The sequence below is a fragment of the Pinus tabuliformis genome, chromosome 5_1 (assembly GCF_031772625.1).
Source record: "Pinus tabuliformis cultivar Carrire ecotype Pingquan chromosome 5_1, CPIR1, whole genome shotgun sequence".
NCBI classification, from domain to species: domain Eukaryota; kingdom Viridiplantae; phylum Streptophyta; class Pinopsida; order Pinales; family Pinaceae; genus Pinus; species Pinus tabuliformis.
In genome coordinates, this window is record NC_142305.1 from 364,473,139 (window position 1) to 364,498,039 (window position 24,901).

The following is a 24,901-nucleotide window of genomic DNA, read 5'->3' on the forward strand; positions in this document are numbered from 1 at the left end:
TCAAAAAGATCATTTGTAATTTCTTTATGCTTGTGACTTCAAGAATTCCATTTAAGAAATGTTTTGTAATGCAGGTCCATGTTGACTTTGAGGTTGATGTGGAGTCGTTGGCCTTCATTCATTCCCTATATATGGAGGTGCTACCTATGGTCCACAAGAATATGCATTGCGTAGAGGTGTGGATATCATTGTTGGTACACTTGAGTGCATTAAGGTGACAAAACATGTTTTGTGTTCATTTATCCCTTTTATGTGTTACTGTTCATAGTAAATTCAAGCTTGACATTATGGTTGATCTATGAAGAAATTCCTCTGGATTTTAAAGAAAGGCTTCAAGTGGTGTATTTCCTACATCTAGGGATTTAGTCAAGACCTTTTTTTTGCAACCATTGGCCAATTCTTCTTGAGTGTAGGGTGAGTATTAAGATGAGTTTGAATTTTGATTCAGATAATTTATTAAGACTAATTGTATATAAGTTTTTCTCAAGGAAAGTTCTTTATCTGTTCTCCTAAACCCTTATTTCTTCCATATATGCTACAAACTTAGAACATTTCCTTTGTAGCAATTGGTGCAAATGCTAGTTTTAAAATAAATGATCTAAATAATTTCCTTACGTTTTAGTGAATGTGAGACTCATCTTAATTTTTAATAAAACTTTTCAATATTAATTATCATCTATGTAAGTTAATTTTTTATTATTTTGATTTCCTATTAAATATTTGTGGAAATAAAATATTTATATTCTTTATTATATATATATATATAGATATATATTTTGAAACATTATATTAAATTAGAAGGTGTACATCTACTTTAAATTTGGAGAGTTGTTTGACTTTTCGAAATTCATTTCTCTGCTTCAGTTACACAATTTTTATTTTAAGAAGAATTAAAAGATTCAGATGAGAAGGATGTGAATTTCAAATTTTAATTAAGCTATTTTTTATTTTTTATTTTTCATTAATTAATTATAAAAATATAATAAGCACGTTTTATTTTAATCTATGAATTTTATATTAAATCATATTTTTTATTTTTTCAAAGTCTTATAATATATAATTTTAGTTTAACTAATAGACGATATATTTTTTTAAGGATATTTTTCTACTTCATTTTAAGTAAAATCAAGTAGATATTTTTTAACTTTAAGTTTAAGTGGTTTGATATTTAGAATTAAAGTCTTTCAACGTTTTTGAGAGCATTGAATCCGTGTATACATTAAAAAATGTACTTTAAACATTGAAATCACAATCTTGCTTAAAATTGTATCTTCAATTGTATCTTCAAATTCTAGTGAAAAAGGTAATTTCATCTATAAGTTAGAATGCACCCAATATATATATATATATATATATATATATGTATGGTATTGAATTGGTTTTTATAACATTTCATAATGCATATAGTTATTAGGTGGTTGTTTTTCTAGTGTCTTTTGCTAGTCATTTGTTACAAGTTATGGTTTTCATGGAAAATGGTTGAAGTTTCTTTGTTGGCTAGTTGTGGATGGTTAGTAGCAGGTGGTTCCCTCCCTTTTACTAGTTATTATTAATCTTATTGTAACATTCAATTATATTATTACTCTAAATCTTCCATAACGCCCCCATTTCCTACATCATTTGGGGGTTATAATAGGTTTCTAGTTCCACATATAGCTTATACAGATCAATTCTAAAATTAAGTTTAAAACTTCCCCTTATCTTTCTAACATAGATAACAACGTCATTGCACTTATATGGAAAATTACTCTTCGAATTCTTCTTGGATACTATTGTACACATGATCAACCCTAACATGTATATTGATGAATTTAACCCGTTCAGTAAGGGTAGTGTAATTAAATACTCATAATATTGGCATTTGTTCTATTAAAATTTTAATAACCTATCTTGCAATATGATTTTGGGTAAGTTTAACATTGTATTATTTGGTTTATGTGGATCGATCGAAATTTCTCGATGTTCAGCTGAGAATTGCGACATATGAATAATCAAGTGTTGACCCAAATCCACGTATTGGTTGATACAACAGTATAGGTGCTAGGGATTAGATCTAACACTTGTGGTGAGAGGACAAGTTATGATGGTAACTACCTATCTTCACATGGTGCCTCCCCTACTCATTTTCCTTTTCGTTTATGACGGAAAAAGCTACTCTACAATCTGAAGTTCCTTCTAGGAGGGTTCACAGTCATGTACAATGTTGAGGTAGGGGTTTTTATTTTAACAAGAATACATTATCCTCATGTTGATATCGTTGATTGTTAACTATAACTATTCTATTATTTTTAACTGAAACTTTTCCAAACTATCTTAACATGGTATTCCTCTTATTGTGAGAGTTGTGGTCTAGGGAGAGAATCCATAATCAAGTCTTTGCACCAGACGACAAGTTGATTCTATTAACTCAAATTACCCCACATCCTTATCTTGTGGATAGAAGAAGCTAATAAATCATTTTTTTCTCTCTTGATTGATAGTAGGTTTATTGGATTTTCGGTAGGGTATCTATAGGGTTCGGAGTATTCCAGCCACTCACAGGTTCTCGATGAATCCTTGCATAATCCTTCTTTGCTAGGAAGTTTTCTTTCTTAGGAGTACCGACCTGAATGCGAATGAGCTAGAGGTCTGCACACTAGGCCCGACACCATGGGGGTTAGCTTCCTGCGAACTCAATCTACTCCAAATTTTCTTTGAATCTCATAGACATTTATAGAAAAACTATAATTAATTATTTCATATTAACCATTGGGTTCCCATGACCTTGCAATATTCTACGAAGCAGTCTCTACTCACATTATTACAGGTAATATTTTGATGGTCTTATCATGTTATTCTATGAGTATGCTATTTTAATAATTATTAAAAAAGATTCTTACTAACCCTACCTCTATTCTCTAATATAGGTTAAATTTTCTCTTTACATTATGTTTTGACATGTAATCAGTTTTTCATCCTTGAGGTTGGTTGGTTCTCATGAGGCCACTCTCAATCATTGAACTTGTAGACTGACCTCTTAACAAACAAACCTACCAGGATTCACTGTCCTTTTCATTCATTATTTGAGCTATGAATAATTATGGGTATATCATGGATAACCCTAGGAATTTTATTAGAAATTTGTTCAGTTTGTTAGGTTATTTTCAGCTGTAACACACATATTATTCATTGTGATTGAAAAGCATTGTTTTACATTATATAAGCATATTAGTTTAAAAAAAAACTAGCATGAAACACACTGGTCGGTTTTATGTAGGAGCTCGACTATTCAAGGCTTGGAATTTACAATTCCTTGCTGCGAATATATTTTTTGTTTCTCATTATATTTATATTTATATATATATATATATATATATATATATATATATATATATATATACATATATATATATATATATATATATATATATATATATATATATATATATATATATATATATATATATATATATATATATATATATATATATATATATATATATATATACATATACATATACATATATATATATATATATATATATATATATATATATATATATATATATATATATATATATCTATATATATATATATATATATATATATATATATATACATATATATATATATACATATATACATATATATATATATATATATATATATATATATATATATATATATATATATATATATATATATATATATATATATATTAATGTCTGAATGTTGCATATTTCTTAAAATTTTGCTAGCATATAACGAAATTTTGAGACTATAGTCGGTCTAAGGATTCTAAATTTTCATCTTGGTTTCTTCGTGTTTGCTTGTTCTTTTGACATTGCAAACATAAACTTCTAGAAAATTTGAATTGCTCCCTCAATATATACTCTTACACTATTAAATGAAATTGATTTTTATAAAAGGATTTTACTAGTTATTTAATTTGTCTGGAAATAGAAACACTTGCATTGCTCAGTTATATCTCTCTGTTATGTCTATCTCTATGGTATTCCTATCATGCCTTTACCTTTTTAGAGTACATTATTTTAATGGGGACGAGCTCTAGTTTCACTAGCCTTACCAGCTTTACCTTGGGACTACTCTCATTGATAATTTGATATGAATTATTAGTAGAGAGGGGAAATATAATTGGATATCTAGCCCCAGCCAGCTCCATTAAGGAACTAACACCTTGGTGCACAATATTAATCTAGTATTTAGATCCAACAAATAAGGTTTCCTAGAATTTCTATTGAACTTAAGGTACTTATTCCCCAAAATTACATTTCACATTTATCCATTGAGAGAAATCATGAAGAAAGTATTCACAAAAGTAATTAGAATTTAAAAACAATAATTTCACTTGATTTATTTTATTCTTTTCAATTAGGTTAGCCGGCCACAAACTCTACTTCTATTTATAACCAATATACACAGTGTTTCAGAAAATTCATATTACAGTAAATACAAATAGTAATATATGTTCTAGAATTCACAAATTAAAGTACTTATCCTTATTTGGCTAGGTTTCCATGAAATTTACAAATGAAAAGACCATTCCTCCCAACCAATGAGAACGACAACCACCAGTTATCCCCCAAGCAAGTTTCCACTTCTAGAATAGTTGTTTGATAAAGACCTATCAAGGTCTTTCCAAAGGAATCAAGACTCTATGAGTCCATCCCAGGAACTTACTGACTCAACAAGTATGGATTAGGGAATTCCACTAACCCCAACTATTTCAAGAATGCCCTAACTAATAGTCTCTTACCTTCCCTTAATAACATCTTGTTCAAGGGAATTAATATTCATTCCTCTCTCTTATTAGTTTCATCAGGTTCCTCTCATACCCTCTTAGCTGCTTTCCCCCAACTGACAAAATTTATCTCTATGGATGGGAGTAATTGTCTCTAACTATTTGGTAGGTGAAACTTTCACTTCTTGACTTTTGCTCGTGAACTTATTCGCTAACCATAACCAGCTTTTAATTAAAACTTTAAACATTAAATTTTCACTAGCCTTCCACACAACCCACAATTTACTGAAATACCACATTAAAAGTAAATTAAATATCTACTTTTCCCTCAGGGGTGTTAATCTTCCCCCGTGGAGAAAAACATCATCCTTGTGTTTCTTAGCTGTCAAAATAGGTTAAAATGTGTCTTGCACATAAAATATTATTCTCATATTTCTAGGAAGCCTCTCGTAGATGAAGTGCTTCCACCACACTTAACCTAGATAAATGCTTATTTCTGCAACATAATTTTCTCTAATTGAGAATTTGCAAAGGTTCAACAAAGGTTACTCTATTCAATATGACCTACATTCACAATTTTTATGGTAATTAGTTCCCATCCATTATTATTTAAAAACATATATATATATATATATATATATATATATATATATATATATATATATATATATATATATATATATATATATATATATATATCACATATATATATATATATATATAGATATATAAAGCAAAGATCTTCTAGAGAAATCACATAGAAATGTGAGGGTTGATGCATTTCGAAACTCTATCAAGGTTCATCATCAGGACAAGGTTGGAGAGCAAGATCAAAAAATCGCCTATTTATATCAAAGATGCAACGGTAAATTTTTAACGGTTGAAAAGATAAATAATATAAAATGAAATGATCCAAATAATTAATTATAATAATAATTTTATTAATCAAACGATTATTTAATTTATAATTTTTTATTTATCTAAAAATCCTATATGACTTTGACAATTATTACCACTTCATCATGACTTATAATATAATATAATAAGATTCAAATATCTATATCTCTATATATTAAGAACAAAAAATATATTAATAATATTAATAAAATCGATAATTTGAATAATAAAAACAAAATTCAAAATATAAAATCAACTCAAATCATATAAAAGAAAGGAGATAATAGAAAAATACATAAACAAATGAGGACACGAGAGGGAAATAAAGGAGGGGAGAAAAAACCCAAGGGCTTAGGAATAAAGGGAGGGGAACCATGAACTTTTTATCTTCCATCCATTGCCCTTATTAAGACTACTAATTCTCTTCTCAATTTTGATGGCTTCTCTTAATTTATAGTGGTGGAAATATAAAACTCTAGGGAGGACCTTAGAATCCTTTAAATAAATATGGTATTTCAACAATTCAACATGTTCCAGTAAAGAGGAATAGAGATTCCTACAGTGTCTAAGGTCCTCTACATGCTCTTGAATTCTCTGGAAAATGAAACGACCAGTCCCTCCAATGTAGGGGGTTCCACACGAATGTGGAATCATCTAAACACCCTTCATGTTTTTGGGATCCACAGGATCTTTAATGGATATTAAAGAGCCACATATGGTTTTTAAAGGTCTAAAGGTGAAGACCACCATTTTCTTCTTTGTAATCCTAGCAATCTTGTTAGTAGTCCCTTGGATAAAGGAAAGTTAGACACTAGAGGCCACCTTAACCGACTCTTTCTTAGTCTTAGGTCCCTAGCTAGCTTTTAAAAAGGATCAGATACATTGGGACTTATTATAACCATTCTTATTAAAAAACTTCATGAGATGGGTTTTCTCATCAACTAGATGGTCTTCATCAGAAACCCTTAAAGCCCTAGTAGCTAGAGTGTTGAGAACACCTAGTTTCTAGACCAAAAAGTGATGTGATTTAGCATGTAGATATTGTTCATTGTGGGTTTTCTTATGAAAGAAACGATGGAAAAAAAAATCATCATCTTTCTTTGAGATAAGCACATTAAGGAAGGGTAAGCTTCCATTACCCTCAGATTCCATTGTTAATTTTGTGGAACTGGATTGATTGTTGAAATGTTGGAAAAATGAATTTAATTTCTCATGACCATGGGGACACAAGGTGAAGGTATCATATCAACACATATTTTCCAAACTTTTGGCTTAAATTGAGCTGAAGCTAAACCTCTAGATTATAAATCTACCATATAAAGGTTTGCAACCACTGGAGAGAGGGGATAACCCCTTACTACCCTGCATATTTGCTCATAGAATTTTCCTTCGAAACTAAAGAAGGTCGAGCTAATGAAAATATATGCAAGCTTGGTAGTATCAAGACTATTTATGTGATTGATAACATATATAGCCTCCTTAATAGGGATGTTAGTGTAAAGAGAAACAATATCAAAACTTACCATAACATCGTCAGGCTTAATTTCACTTCTTTAAACTCATTCACAAATTAGAAAGAATCCTTAACAGAAGAACTAGACTTACCAACCAAAGGTTTAAGTTTCCAAGCTAAATATTTAGCAAGGTGATATGTAGGCCCACCTATGGTATTGATAATAGGTCTAAGTGGGGGCACTTCCTTTTGAATCTTAGGAAGCCCATAGATCCTCGTGGTGACAAGGTTACTTTCTATAAGCTTGTGACTTATTGAGCTCATAGATTTATTAGACATAGTATCCATGACAACAACTTTACAAACCTTTTTAGTGGGGCTCTTATTGAGCTTTCTATAGCTTCCACTATTGCATAAGTGATCCAACCTCTTCCTCCAATAATCATCTCTATCTCAAATCACAACTACTCCTCCTTTATCTTCTTTAAGGACAACAACGTCAAGATTATTGGCTTCAAATTCTGACTTGCTAATATTTCTTTTAGACGGTTTAGATTTCCTAAGAATAACGGAGAAATCCTTCCTAATGACATCCTTAATGTGATGAGGAAACTCCTTGATGTCTTATTCGATGTAGCAGATGATCTCTTCAACCAATATCTTTCTTGGGGCAAGATAAAAATTGAACCCTTTCTCAAGAAGACTATAAACTAATGGATCAAAAGAGAACTTGGATAGGTTAATTACCCTATTATTAAAACAACAGGATAATAACAATAATAATAAGTATTATTATTATTATTTCAAGTTGAATTCTGGAGTATCCACAACAGTAATCATACTTGTTAACGTTTCAAATCCCCACAGGGATCCATCATCGGGACAATTTCTGAATGATGATGGAAGAAGAGCTATAGTGAGAGGATAAATAGTAAAAGGATAATTTTATTTTAAGGAGATGAGATTGGCTTGAAATTTTTTCTTTTATTTTCATTTTTTATTTTTTCTTTTTATTTAATAATCACGCCATAAGGCGTTTCCCTCTGGGAAGAACTCCCTTCGATTTCACGTGTTCCACTCTATGTCATTGATTTGGTGTTATACAATTGAAACAGTTCCTACCGTCAGATTAAATACTGGTATTAATCAGTTACAATTCATAACATATTCTTTACCACAATCCAGTAAGGCTTATATTAATCGGTTACAATTCATAACATATTCTCTCCCACAATTCAGTATTAATCGGTTACAATTCATAACGTATTCTCTACCACAATCTGGTATTAGTCTGTTACAATTCATAACAATATTCTCTCCCACCAATTCTACTAGGTTCGTTGTTATCTCATTTTAACATACAAACTAGGAAACATCCATGTGCGCTCATTTTTCCGCGAACCAGGCAGCATCTATGTGATAAGAATTGAATATCAATATTCATCCACAGGAACCAGTGTTCGCCAGGCGACATAGACTTGAATATCAAGATTCATCCACAGGAACCAGTGTTCACCAGGCATAGGTGTGCATGGATAGATGATAAGCTCTCCAATGTATCTGCCACAATGAATATAATATGTTTCAATCAGCAAAAGGTATACAAACATATATATTTTTCTATACAAACATATATATAATATGTTTCCATTGGATTTTTGTTGTTTTCCCTTTAGAATAAGGAAATCTTTGCAATATTTGAAAGCATATTGAAATGTATTGTTGTACTTGAAACAGAGGCTGAATCTCTAGAATGAATGGTGAAGATTCTCATTAGAGTTCTAGGATATGCAACCATTGTTCCTTCTCAGAAGGACGCCATCTCTCATAATCTACAGAAAGACTTGCTCATCTACAAAAAAACTTTAGCAGAAGTGTACATGTGTTCTTCGGGTAAAAGTGAAATGAAGAAGATGCCAGATTACCATGTTGAAGTATGTTATGCCAAGCATTGCTTTGACCTTGTAAATAGCTCTAACGAGGGCATTGCATAGATTTGATAGTGATTGATTATTTCTCTAAATCAGATCATGTCGTCTATTTGAGTGTAACAATTTCACAAAGAACAAATTGAAAAAGAAAATAGTCATCTCATAAACTCTAAAAAAAATTCATTCAAAGTCGGAAGTCGGAATATTCAATATGCTAGGAATGGCTAGTATATACATATATGAATAACAGTAAAAAAAATATTGACACATAAAAGGGCTGAGGACCATTTCCAAAGAAAATCTATTACAAGTAGGGTGCATGCTCCAGTGCGAGGGGTGGTAACCAAATTCAAAGTACTTAATTAAAAGGGCCGAGGATGGGCGAGGGCCACTTCAAAATAAAATCTGTTGCAAGTAGGGTGCATGTTCTAGACTGAGGGGCTAGAGCCAAATGCAGAGTACTTAAACATAATTAACCTGAAAACCCTAAACTTTGGGGTATGAAAACCCTAGTTTACTTTTGTGCTGGTAAACTATTAAAAAACCCTTAAGGTTGTCGAGACTTAAGTCTTGCCATGGTCAATGCCTCTGCCAGAATAGGGAAACCTAAATATTCAAATGGAAGTGGAGTAAATGTTAGAACCTTGAAATGAGGCTCGAAAAATAAATAAGGGTTATAATCTAGATGAAAGATTAAGAAAATGCCATATCCTGCAATAGAGTGAACCTGTAGGCAACCTACACAAAAATAAAGGGAAAAACGTGTTAGGGTTTCACTCATCAAATGAAGAGAAGGAACGCTGCTAAGACTAGAAGTTAGAGGTAAAAGAAAACGTATACCTGTGACAAGAGAACAAAAAACACTTCCATTGTCTCTGCATCCAGTTATAATTACCTTACTTGCAGACAACAAAGAAAAAAATTAATTAGACTAAAGAGATGGGAATCCCAAAGATTTCTCGAAACTATTAAAAAAATACCTTTGAAATCTTTAAGCTAGAATGGCCAGTAGCTAATTCAGGACTGGAAAATGGACGAGATTTTGCGATCAAGCCAAACAACTAACAACAAAGTATGCCCTGGAAAAGAGACCCAAAACACCATTATCACAATAGATAAGCAACCTTGCTATGATTAACGAAAATGATGACAACTTTACGCCGTGAAAACGTAATTTCCTACCCTATCAACAAACATGTATGAAACACATGGAGCTGAGTAGAGAATGACCTCCAAGGACTACTTAACCAACCATACCACAAAATCTAGAAAATAAAAAAATTAATAGTAAAAACCTAGGAGTCGAAGTTAGGGATATATCTACAGAGAGAAGTGTGAAATGAAGAGTTGGGGTGGAAACCCCAAAGTTAGTTACACCTCTATCCGCGGAAGTAATTTTCCCACCATCAGATCAAGATTAAGATAGGTGTACAACGAAGATGTGCAAGGATGAAAACATACCAACAATTGGATCATCGAGAATTTTCCATTATAAACTAAGGGCCAGAAACCATAATTCGTGATATTAATTCAATTAAGGGCCAAGAACCATAGTTCGTGATATTAATTCAAAAACAAATATAATATATACTTAATCAAAATCCCCACATGTTAAGTCGTGATAAATATTGGTACTAATCCTATATATGCTTGATGGACCCCATCATATTAAAAAATATATCCATCGAAAATAATTTCGATCTAAAACATTGAGTGCAGTATTTATATATAAGAGCAGTGGCATACTGCTATGAGAAACCATGATAAGTGACATTTATATAAAATATAAAATAAATTACACCTATACTGTAATAATAATAAAAAATCATTAGATTATATCTATATCCATAACCGAAAAACCGCAAATGCCAAAGACCTCTCGAATCTGTTTTTCTATAATATATAACAAATATATGAAAGAATATCAGATACTAAAATTTTAAAACTTCCGTTTTTATTAATTTTAATTTAAATGGCCAAAAGAAGATAATGTATATTAATTGATACGTGGCAAAACGCAAACGCTAAGCGCCTCTGCGATCAGTTTTGTCTGTACAGACATGGGAAGAACAACTTAAAAAAAATTTCAGGAGAACAATAAGAAAATGCTTACATAGCGAGTATATAAATTAATGTGGTACCAAATTGTGCGAGTCAGTTTGGACAAAGGTTTTCTTTTTTTAATTTGAGGCTAGAATAAACCACACGATCCTTAGTATTTTTAACCTTATTATTCTTAATGTGTAACATATAGAACATATAGCCTAGAGTCATTTTAATTCTTGATATATCAAATCTTAAGTCTATGATTAATTAAAGTTATAATTTAATTTTTAGTTTAGGTTAAGATATACAATTAAAGTTTTAATTTATTTTTTAGTTTAGATTAAGATATATAATTGTTGAAAGGAATTTTTTAAACTTATTTAATCTTTTTTATTTAATAAATTAAAATTAAAATAGATTTAAACTTTTAATATATATATTAATAATTATTATTTTATTTTATTTATTTTTATTTTTATGTAATTTTATTGAGTTAAAGTGTTTATATAACATAATTTTACCACATTTCTTGTATATTGAGCTGTAGAGTAATGTGAGATGTATAATGTAGTAAGTGTGTGGATGCTTCTTATAAATCATTTGCATTAAATATACGAATTCCATATTAAGAATTCACTAAATTACCAATTTTTTTCACTTTCCTTCTTTTTTGTTTCTCTCTATATATAGAGTTGACATCCAAATATTTTATTTAAGACAAATATTGAGATATTTTATTTAGAATCAATATTAGTTTCTTTAATATAAAAATTTATGTTATTAACAAGTTAGTATATTTTACTAAATATTTTTTAAAAGTTAAATATTAAATTTATATTTAACTTTTTAGAATATTTTTTTATCCTTTGTATTTCTCATGAATCTTGGGGTATCTAAATAATGATGAATATTGGAGAGAACATATACCAAATCTCCATGGACTCAAAGACTCACCTTTGTTTCATATTGTGTCCTTTTATTTTTATTCTTCGAAAACATAATGTTGTCCACTAGGATATCAAAGTGAAAAAAATGTTCATAATTTCCTTGGATTTTCTTGAAGATGAAGGTTTTAATTGGTATGAAAATCTTGTTGGAAATTAAATATCACCACTTTCATAATTATTCAGGGCATTTTTAAACATTGGCTTAATCTCTATAAGGAGAAGTGTGAAGGAATTGTTGCAGATGTGGCGCAATAGGTTGAGGATAGGTTGCCACATGCACTTTTGTCAAAAAATATTCCAGCCCCCTTCAACATAACATTGACTTGGCATATGTTAGGTCATGTAACCATCTTTCAAAATTTTGAGCCCTTAAGATCATATTTCGGTGGAATTAAGGCACAAAGTTATCACTAGATCCAAGATTTATTTTTGTGATCCAATCCTAGTTTCATGTCCATATATACAACAATGATGATAGGGTATGAGGATGAGCTTTGGAGGTAGTATCCAATGCAGTTTCAGGCTTTCAAATAAAGATGTCAAATTATAAGGCACTAGAGGTTGAAAATTATTGTAATAACCAACAGTAGAGGATGATGTGTTTTGCAAACCTTTCCCAAGCAATCATATGAGAAGCTCACTTTGATCATTGGATAATGTAAGTCTAGTCTCAGTATTAGTAAGATTGCTTATAGTCCCGAATGGAAATATAATTGAGCACTTGCACATAGGTATCACATTAATGTTCGGACATATTCAGGAAAACCTTTTGTGTCAGTGAAGTAAAGCCTTATCCAGTTATAAATAAGAGCTTCCCAATCCAGAAAATGGTAAAAATTAATGAAAAATCTAAGATACAACAAAGGTAGCATGGTTATTCTCCATAAATTGCAGTACAAATCCAACATCTAACATCCAAGAGAAAATGATTAAAATATATGTTCTTATCAAATCTAGTTACTCACACAGACACTCAAACTTCTTTGATGTTCTATATATTTAGTTGAGGTAGTATTACACTTATTGGCATATTCATTAAAGATGATTTGGCATGTCTTTGGCACAAACATCAATGGTTTTAATAGTTATCGAGGTCATCTTCATCATATTTTAAAATTTGGCCATTTTGTCATCTATTTGAGGTAGTGTATATCTAGCATTACAAGCTTGGATTTCCATCTCAACTGGTAGCATTTTATGTTTGTTTGAAATTAATTTTTTCAACCAGGAAAAGTTTCCTTGTGATTAATTGTTGGTCATTTTTGAACACAAAATTGTTGAGTGTTGGAGAACGGGTAATTGACCTCAAGGTGCGTGACATTGTCGTTCCTCACTTTTATCCATGAGGCCAATACATAATTGAGGTTGAGATATTAATGTTCTTAGTTGTCTTCAATCTATCTTGTCACTCTACAGAAATAACAGATTTTGAACTCCTTACTCTAGTGCACATAAAAAACAAGATGATCCTATCACTATCTGGAACTTCTCAACCAATATTGTTCTAAAAGATCAATGGCAGTTGTTGTCATCTATCAATATTTCATGTTTGTAGCAATAAAAAATATTTTGTAATCTCATGCAAATCAAAAGTGGGATGATCCTGGGACTTACTTACCATTCAAGTTCCAAAAAGTCAACAAAAAAATTGCTTTTTAAAACAACATAGGTTTCTTTTGGCATAGTTTAAATTACTTTCATGCTTTTTAAAAGTAGTTTTCTTGCGTGAGACTTTTTCTAACTCAATCACAAAGTGTTGTATGGTATTTTATACAACCTTTGTGCAAGATCAAGAGATCCATGCCTAGCAGTCAACTCCACTTATCATGACTCTAGTAATATAAAAAAAAAAATACATAGATAGATATGAATATGTTTTCTCATTTTTAATCAACACACTAGTATAGCAAATGTGTTCTACCAATTAGGGTTGTTGACAATTAAAGATAGATCATATAAAATAGAGTTAATGTTCTGCATTAGAATTATGCATGGCCTGTCATTTATGATCATGACATAACAAAATATTAGATAAGACAAGGCTTGATAACGTGTTGCAACTCAGTGTAATGATATAGTAAGAGCCAATTGCCCAAAGTTCATGGAAAGATGACATATGGTTCTACCATTACCACATAAGTTATACATTATGATTGTGTAAAAAGGTAATACTACAAAGGTTGCATTTTATAATACATCTAGAATGATACATGATGCCAAACAAGTAATTTTTAGTATTAGTCTCTAGATATTTTTGGAGTTACGATTGCTTAGACTTAGCTTGACAATTTGTTTGTGATGTTGATTTTGATTAGAGGAATTCTAACATGTATACAATATTGATTCTTATACAATAACTATCATATGTTTTTTCTAGATATTATCCAGCACCATGGAAGCACTTCAAAAGATGTGCCAAAAAAAGTACCTTCAACATTTTCATTTGTGTCCTCATAGGGTGATCAGAAGCCTATTTTCCAAGTCTTTATAATGTTCTTTGTTGTGGTAATAAATGTTGATTGAATGATCTTGGACATTGTAAATATATCATTTTGAAACATTATAATGTTGTATAGAGATTGCATCAAGTTTACAAGACTCTTCAAGCTACTAGCTCCTTTTCTACTGCCTTACGACGCTTTTTTTGCAACATCTGGTGCAAATGCTAGTAATTTAATCATGTTTTTTAAGCTATTATAATCTTAAATTGTATTTTATATTATTATTAAAATATCCTTTAGTTTTTTATTAATTATTAATACTTTTCTTATTATTCTAATGTTATTATAATATGACTAATTTTTGTTATTAATGTTTAATTCATAATTATCTTTAAATTCTAATTAGTTTAATTAATGGATTAATTACTAAATATTATAATGATAAATAATTCTTTTGATTTTGTTATTAATAAAATTTTATTTTATTTATTATAATAATATAACTAATTTTATTGTTTTTAACTAATTAATAGGTATTATGATTAAATACTAATTGTTATTGTAAAGTCTTATTTTATTATAATTAATAAAACTAATTTCCTTATATTAACACACTTTTATTTTACTTAAATAATTAATTGATTAATTAATTAATTCCTTAACATGTATGTGTTAAATTTTTTGTTATTTAACTAAATGACTAATAAAATTATATAATAATTAATTCTAAATAAGCCATGATACCAATTCATTATTATACTTAAATTCGAATTAGTTTAATTAATTAATTTAATTAACTAATGAATTACTAAATATTATAATGATATAATTAATTCTTTTAATTTTGTTATTAATCAAAGATAAATAATATAACTAATTCTATTGGATTTTAATTAATTACTAGATATTTTAATTAAGTACTAATTGTTATGTTAAGCTTATCAAAAATGAAAGGGTAGACCATGATGACATCTTGCTAAGTTTTGATGTGGTATCATTATTCACCAAGATCCCCTTAGATGAAGCCATTCTGGTTATAAATGAGGTTACTGACTGAGAAACTGCAAAATTTGCTGAGATTTGTTTGCGGACAACAGTTTTTACATTCCAAAGAGGTTTTTATGAGCAGACATCAGGGGTGTCAATGGAATCACCCCTCTCGCCAATTGTGGCCAACTTATACATGGAATACTTTGAAAAGAGAGCCCTTGAATCTTACCCTTTGAGGCCAGCTTGGTGAAGCTTATCAGAAATGAAAGGGTAGACTAGGATGACATCTTGCTAAGTTTTGACGTGGTATCATTTTGTGAAACTTATCAGAAATGAAAGGGTAAACCAGGATGACATCCTGGTAAGTTTTGACGTGGTATCATTATTCACCCAGATACCCTTGGATGAAGCCATTCTGGTTATAAATGAGGTTATTGACCCATAAACTGCAAAACTTGTTGAGATTTGTTTGCGGTGAACAATTTTGACATTCCAAGGAGGTTATTATAAGCAGACATCAGGGGTGACAATGGGATCATCCCTCTCGCCAATTGTGGCCAACTTATACATGCAATACATTGAAAAGAAATCCCTTGAATCTTACCCTTTGAAGCCAACTTCGTGGAACCAATTCATAGATGATACCAACCTGAAATGGACTCATGGTAGAGCAGAGCTTGATAATTTCTTTATGCACCTTAGCTCTATCTCTCCCAAACTAAAATTTACTATGGAGCTAGACGAGAACGATAGCATCCCATTCTTAGACGTTCTTATCATTAAGAAGGAGGATGGCTCTTTAGTACATAAAGTTTGTAGGAAGTCAACTCACACAGAAAGCTACCTCCACGCTGAATCCTACCATCACTTGTCCCAAAAGCTTGGTGTCCTTAACACTCTTGCCATTAGAGCCCTTCGAATTTCTTATTCTGAGCATCTTGAGGAAGAGATAAAGCATTTATCCTCAGTATTTAACAGTATAGGCTATAGAGAAAAAGAAATTAGGAAAGCTATAGAAAGAGGGGAAAGGAGGGTGTTATCTCAGGAACCTAAGGCTAAGGCCCAAGACCTATCTCAGTGTGGTAGGATTTTCCTACCACATATTCAAGGAGTGATAGATAAGATTGCCAAAATCCTGAAAAGGAAAGACATAGTCACAAAATTCTCAGCACATGAAACCATTAAACAAGGTATGCGGTCTGTGAAGGACGATATTGATAGACATCGACTCAAGGGAGTTTACAAAATTGATTGTTCCTCTAGAAAAAGTTACATTTGTGAAACAGGTCACTCTCTGCAGAAAAGACCAAAAGAACATGCAGCAGATATTAAGAATGGAAGGTCTCATGTGTCGGCCCTCGCAAAGCATTCCTCAAAGACGAAGCACCAGGTGTGTTTGGAGAGACCTTCAATTATCGCAAGAGAAGAGCATTATCAAAGATGAGAGATTAGTGAGGCTCTTGAAATTATAAAACATCCACAGAATCTCAACATGGATAGTGGTATAGAGATAAGTGGAAGTTGGCTTCCTTTAATCAAAGGGATTAGGACCACCAACACTAATCAGGTAACTGCTCCACTCCTATTATAAATTTCTAATCTTATATAAAAATAAAACAAAAATAAAAATAATAATATCGTCAAACAGAATTAATAAAAATGGTTATTAATTACAACTCTTAATAATAACTATCATGATTATTATTAGGTATTTATAAGAATAATTAATAATAATAAGTGTTATTATTAGTATCATTAATTATTTATAGCAAGAATTAATCATTAAGTTTTTTTATTAATCACTTTAGTTAATCATTATTATAATATCTAGTAATTAATTAAAATCCAATAGAATTAGTTATATTACTTATTGTTGATTAATAACAAAATTAAAAAGAATTAATTATATCATTATAATATCTAGTAATTAATTAATTAATTAAACTAATTACAATTTAAGTATAATAATGAATTAGTATCAGAATTAATTATTATATAGTTTTATTAGTCATTTAGTTAAATAACAAATTTTTTAACACATGCCTATTAAGGAATTAATTAATTAATCAATTAATTATTTCAGTAAAATAAAAGTGTGTTAATCTAAGGAAATTAGTTTTATTAATTATAATAAAATAAGACTTTACAATAACAATTAGTATTTAATCATAATATCTATTACTTAGTTAAAACCAATAAAATTAGCTATATTATTATAATAAATAAAATAAAATTTTGTTAATAATAAAATCAAAAGAATTATTTATCATTATAATATTTAGTAATTAATTAATGAATTAAAATAATTAAAATTTAAAGATAATAATGAGTTAAAACTTAATAACAAAAATTAGCCATATTATAATAACATTAGAATAATAAGAAAACTATTAATAATTAATAAAAAACTAAAGGATCTTTTAATAATAATATAAAATAAATTTAAGATTATAATAGCTTAAAAAACATGATTAAATAATTATTAATTAAAAATTAAAAATTAAAAATGAAAATAAAAGAAAAAAATTTAAGCCGAACTTGTCTCCTTAAAAACAAATTATCCTTTTACTATTTATCCTCTCACTATAGCTCTTCTTCTATCATCATTCAGAAATTGTCCATGTTGGGATTTGAAACGTTGACAACTATGATTACTACTGTGGATACTCAAGGATTCAACTTGAAAGAAATGAACCACAGGTGCCTCAAATCCAATATTATTATTATTATTCTTATTATTAAAAAAGGGGATAATGAAACATTACTAATATTATTATTATTATTAGAATTATGAAATTTAAAATCCCTTATGCTATTAGAGTTTTTGATACTAATGCATTTAGAGTTAATAGAATCAAAATTATTAGATTTATTAGAATTATCACATTTATTGTCACCATTATTAATACTATAATCTATATTATTATTAGACCAAAGCGTAGAGGAGACGAAACTGTATCAAATTAAATGTAGCGCAAATAATTCCTTTGAAAAATGGTCCAATTCCCTTTCCTATAAATTTCAAAGCGAACCAAGGCAATACTAGCTTTCAAAAAAATATGAAAATTCTTAAGAATGTTGAGCTTATGATTTATTCTAGTGAAACCAGGGATTAATGAAGCATTTATGCAGCGTTCGAGAAACATTAGATCCACAATCTTCATCACAACCTTCAACCTAGTTTAAAAAATATGAACTTTGTTTGTAACATCCTTTTTTTTAGGGATAAAATATTATATTGGATGTTTCTGTGATTCATGATTTAAGCAAAGATATTCTTGTGAAATCACATAGAAATATTAGGGTCGATGTGTTTAGAACCTCTATCGAGGTTCATGATCAGGACAAGGTTAGACATCAAGATCAACAAATCACCTATTTATATATGCAACAGTAATTTTTTAACTGTAAAAAAGATAAATAATATAAAATAAAATAAAACTATATGGGATCCAAATAAATAATTAAAATAAGCAATTTTATTAATCAAACAATTATTTTGTTTATTTTATTTATCTAAAAATATTATATGACCAAGGTCTTTCATAAGAAAATCCACACTAAACTATATCTTCATGCTAAATCACATCACTTTTTGGCCTAGAAACTAAGCGTTATCAACACTCTAGCTACTATAGCTTTAAGGGTTTCTAATAAATACCATGTGGTTGATGAGAAAACTCATCTCATGAATGTTTTTAAGAAGAATGGTTATAATAATTCCCAAGGTATTTGCGTTTTTTAAAAATCTATCCAAGGACCTAGGACTAACAAAGAGCGAGTTGAGGTGGCCTCTAGTGTCAAGCTTCCCTTTATCGAAGGGACTATTGACAAGATTTCTAGGATTCTGAGGAAGAAAAAGGTGGTCTCCACCTTTAGACCTTTAAAAACCATTCATGGCTCTTTAAGATCCGTCAAAGACCCTGTGGATCCCAAAAACATGAAGGGTTTTTAGCTAATTCCATGTTTTTGTGGAACCCCCTACATTGGAGAGACTGGTTGTTCCATTTTTCATAGAATTCAGGAGCACGAAACAAACCTTAGATACTATAGGACTCACACCTCTACTTTAGTAGAACATGCTGAAGTGTCGAAACATCATATTTGTTTATAGGATTCTAAGGTCCTCCCTAGAGTTGATCATTTCCATCACCGTAAATTAAGAGAAGCCATCAAAATTAAGAATAGAATTAATACACTTAATAGGGACGATGGATGGATGATAAGAAGTTCATGGCTCCCTTCCCTTTATTCCTAAGCCCTTAGGTTTTTTTCTCTCCTCCTTTGCTTCCTTCTCCTGTGCTGTTTTGTTTTTGTATTTTTATGTGATCTCCTTTCTTTTATATGATTTTTTTTATTTTATATCTTGAATTTTGTTTTTATTATTTAAATTATTGATTTTATTAATATTATTAATATGTTTTTTGTTATATATATATATATATATATATATATATATATATATATATATATATATATATATATATATATATATCATAAGTTACGATGAAGTAGTAATAATTGTCAAAGTCATATAATATTTTTAGATAAATAAAAATTATAAATTAAATAATTGTTTGATTTATAAAATTGCTTATTTTAATTATTTGTGTGGATCCTTTAACATTTCATTTTATTTTATATTATTTATATTTTTGACCTTAGAAATTTATCATTGCATCTCTTATATAAATAGGTGATTTGTTGATCTTTCTCTCCAACCTTCTCCTAATGATGAACCTTGATAAAGGTTCAAAACGCGTCGACCTTAAGATTTCTATGTGATTTCTCCATAATATTTTTGCTTAAATCATGAATCACATAAGCATCCAATCTGAGAACATATATATTAATTTAATATAAATTACCAATATCTTTAGTTGTTGTTTATATGCCCAACAAAGGTCATCAATAAGCATCACAACCCAACAAGGTTAGTAACCCGCATTCATTAAAAATTAGCAACATCATTGTAACTCATCATTGTAAATCGTTTTACTTACCCACCGACTAGGCCAACTGACAATACCCCACCACATGTTTCGCTATAAATTTTAGAGCACATAGGTATTACTTGTTGTAGTATTAATTGCTTACGAATGATAATGTGTTAAGAAACCATTTACCTTTATCTTATTTCAAATGTTACATACACACTTATCATACACGAGTGGAGTTTAGGGTAACTTCCTTCCTTTCCTTACTCAAAATGTCTATAATGTTGGTTATTTTCCTAACTAGCTTAATCATGTATGTTTTGAGTTATTTCCTTTCAATGCAACACCAAAAGTCTCATTGTAGCTTTTCCTCATCTTCGACCTCTTGTCATGTTGTATTGCAGATGGTGGATAAACGTTGTATGCACTTTACTTCTATACATAATTATGGAAATTCTCTCTTTGCATTTATACGTCTTATTAACTATCCCACACTCCCTTGTTGATATAGTATGTTTTCTTTCTAAATATTAGTTCCTAACATGTCATGCACTTTATTTGATCAGCACATTACTTAATATATTTAGCCTATAGGATCTTATGGATTATCAAAAAATAATAATAATAGTCTTAATTACTCATTTCACAATGGTCATTCTAGTTATCCTTACTATTGGTATCATCGTTCATCATTGTCCTCATTCCAAGTATTTTATAGCTGCAGGTTTCAATTCCTTTTATGGTGTTGTGTAACTTTATTACATTTTCTACTAGTTTATAGTGCCTCATCTTACAACACACTGTCAATTGTAGACTACACAATATGCATTCTTTCCTAGATGTTTTATTGCCACAAACCCTTGTCTGTCCTAGGCTCTTCAATACTAATATAAAATTCCTCTTAAATTAGTCTGCCACTTTCATATTTTGTATAGTTTTTTTATATCTTACTTATGTCATGACAGACATTGTTGTGTTTTGTTTATGAAATCCCATTCTTGTAGTCTGTCTTAATAAGATTTTAATATGATTCATATATTACATAAGTCATAAGTATCATGTGTAAGTGCCTATATATATATATATATATATATATATATATATATATATAGATATATATATATACAAAATCTGCATACATTCCTAGATCTTTTATTGCTACAAACCCTTGCGTGTCCTAGGCTCTTCAATATTAATATAAAATTACTCTTAAATTAGTCTGCAGCTTTCATATTATGTATAGTTTTTTATATCTTATTTATGTCGTGATAGACACATTGTTGTGTTTTGTTTATGGAATCCCATTCTTGTAGCATGTCTTAATAAGATTTTAATTTTATTCATATATTACATAAGTCATAAGTATCATGTGTAAATGCATATATATATATATATATATATATATAATCGTGTACATGAATACTAAATTTGGAACCCTTCACGGGTTCCACCCATGGGGTTGTCTCATCTTGTCCTCATGACCGTTTGCAACCAATGATCGATTCTTTAGAGTCCATCATAATTCTAGAATATCACAACACAATATTACCAAGGTTGTCGGACAATTTCTTGATTTACCATTTTCACAGTAAGTGTTACCTATTTTTTTTAATAACCCTTTCCTTTTGTGCTTCCCTATTACCACTGAGTCATAAAAGCACAAGATAATATTAATGGAATAACAGTGATGACTTGAGAACACACTTGGAATAATAGGGAATACTTAAACTCACCCATAAATTCACATCACCAAATTTCACAACAATACTTATCATCCCTTCCTCCCTCATCAATTGCCCTTAACTTTCCTTTTAGAGTTCACTTCTCTTATGTTATTCATTTATAGATTGGGGTGCCTAGGAAACCCTCTTCCGCTTGTGCCTAGCAACCTCAACAAATTCTCTTAGTGTTGTTATTTGGACGTGGTATTTATAAGCAAAAGTTCATTCTAGTCAATTATTTGACCAAGCTTAGTTTGTGTGTTTGTAGGAGTTGTATTTGAGGTATTAATATGGGGTAAAATTGACTAGTGGCATGTTACCATTTTCATGTCAACATGAATAGGTAACATTTCTGTTAATGTGCTTTTAACATTCTTTTTTTCTTTTCTTTTTTTCGATTTTGCCAAAATGAGATTACATATCCCTTTTTTTATCTTGCACAGTCACTTGTTCATTTATAATCATAATACTTTAACCTTCCACCTATTCCTCAAGCATTGTTAATAAAATGGATTCTTATGCATGTTTAACACATCCATTCATTGTCATGTATACCCCACACATATATATACATATATACATATATTCTTATGTTGTCTAATTCCTGATATTGTCCAAAAAAATTACAGAAAAGGTATTAAGTCCTCATTAAAAGTCCCCATCCTAATTACAACTATATTATATATAAATATGGTTCTCTAGCAATTATACTAAATTGTTCCTAAGGTTTAGCATGCATTTAATCTTGATTTCCTTATTGTATAAATCTATCTCGAGTCTTTAGATATGATAACTACAATTATTAGTCATTTCAATTAATCAAAATTCTATTGTCACCTTGTTTCAGTCATACCTAGCCTTCCTAGTTTTGAGGTGGTTACAAAATAAACCATCCAAAGAATAATTGTAGAATTTTTTATTGTGATTCTACAACTCACAAACTTTCTTGAGTTTTGTGCATTCACCAGGCACATAAATTTCTAAAAATAATTGGATTCCTTTCCCTTGTTTAGGGTCGTTGCACTCCTTAACAAATTTTCAATTCTGGTCTTACTTGCTTTACACTTGTTAAATTTTGATGAAATGTTGGTTTCTCTTTTAGATGTCCACAACATTTTTCTATATCTATTTGGTGTCGTGAATCATCCTAGATATGAATACCACACTCCTTCCACTTAAAAGTTTCAATTATATCTTATTATTTTTGAGACCCTTTTTCTTCCATCATATCTGTCATGACCTATCTTCATGTCATTGGTCCTAGATTAGGTACCTTATCCAACAATTCTACTACAACTTGCAATCACTTGATTTTTTATGGTCCTCCATGGTGACGGTTTGTGCTAATTGTTCTACTAATATAACCATTCTTCCCTTGGATTTCTTTTATGAACTTTTATGTGCAAATGTTCATCAATTCCTTTACCAATTTTAGAATTTATCTCCATCAATCATGTAATTTGTATCAACCATGATGATTGTATAGGACTCATTCATACGTAAGGTACACTATTAACATATAAAATTTTGTCCTTTAATGTCATTATTGTCAATATCTTCCATTTTAATTGAAAGGATTCCAACCATTCCACCAATCACCCATCATTGACTCATTTGGTAATCACGAGACTCCTTTACAACCATTTAACTTGGACAAGTGTTATTCTAAATGTGGTCAACTGACTTCCTTGGGGTACATCAATATATTGTGTATTTTATTGTCTATATATCATAAGGTTCTTAATTTCTTTTATAATCTTTCAACATGTTGATGGTTTTTACATTGTTATTATAGCTTTCCATTTGTAGATAATATTCAAAGTTTTAGGTTATCACCAATGATTTCCTTCCCTCCTCTTTTCAACAAAGTTGATAAACTATGTAACCTTAACAAAAGGATTTTCCAACAATTTACAGGTACTTGTCTTGTAGATAATTCCAGATTCCTCAGAATGATCTCATAAGAAACATCCACTTCCCTTCTCAAACATACCCATAGTGTAGGAATGCTACTTTTATGAATTTATCAATATTTATCTTATGATTTTGTTGGTGTATACACTTCCCAATCAATCCCGATCATGACCAATAGTAATGGAATATGATTTTCTTAGTTATTACTTATTGTCATATGATATTTTCATTAATTGTCTATTCTCCTAGACACTTAATATGTCAGTTTTATATGTATTAACTTATTTTAGTATTTTATAACCAAGGTTACCTAGATAGATATTTTTTTAAATCCATTTTTCATTATCAATTCTTAATACGGGATTTCCGCGTTTAATTTTAAAATAACATAGTGGATATGGACTGATTGTTCCCATATCTAAAAATTGAATTAGTTAAGGGTCCTATAAGTAAAGTTACCAAATTTCCAATTCCTCCTACTATGAAATGCAACATGGTTTTCTACTATTGGCCCCTTAAATAGGTTGTAGTGTTGAACCCTTGAGCTCTAATACCACTTGTAACATCCACTTATAATATTACTCTATGTCTGTCGTAACACCCCCATTTCCAACATCATTCGGGGGTTATAATAGGCTTCTAATTCGACATATAACTTATACGGATCAATTCTAAAATTAAGTTTAAAACTTCCCCTTAAATTTCTAACACAAATTACAATGTCATTGCACTTATATGGAAAATTACTCTCGAGCTTCTTCCTAGATACTATTGTACACATTATTAACCCTAATGTGTATATTGAGGAAGTTAACCCATTAATTAAGGGTAGTGTAGATAAATATTCAGAATATTCGCATTTATTCTATTCAAATTTTAATAA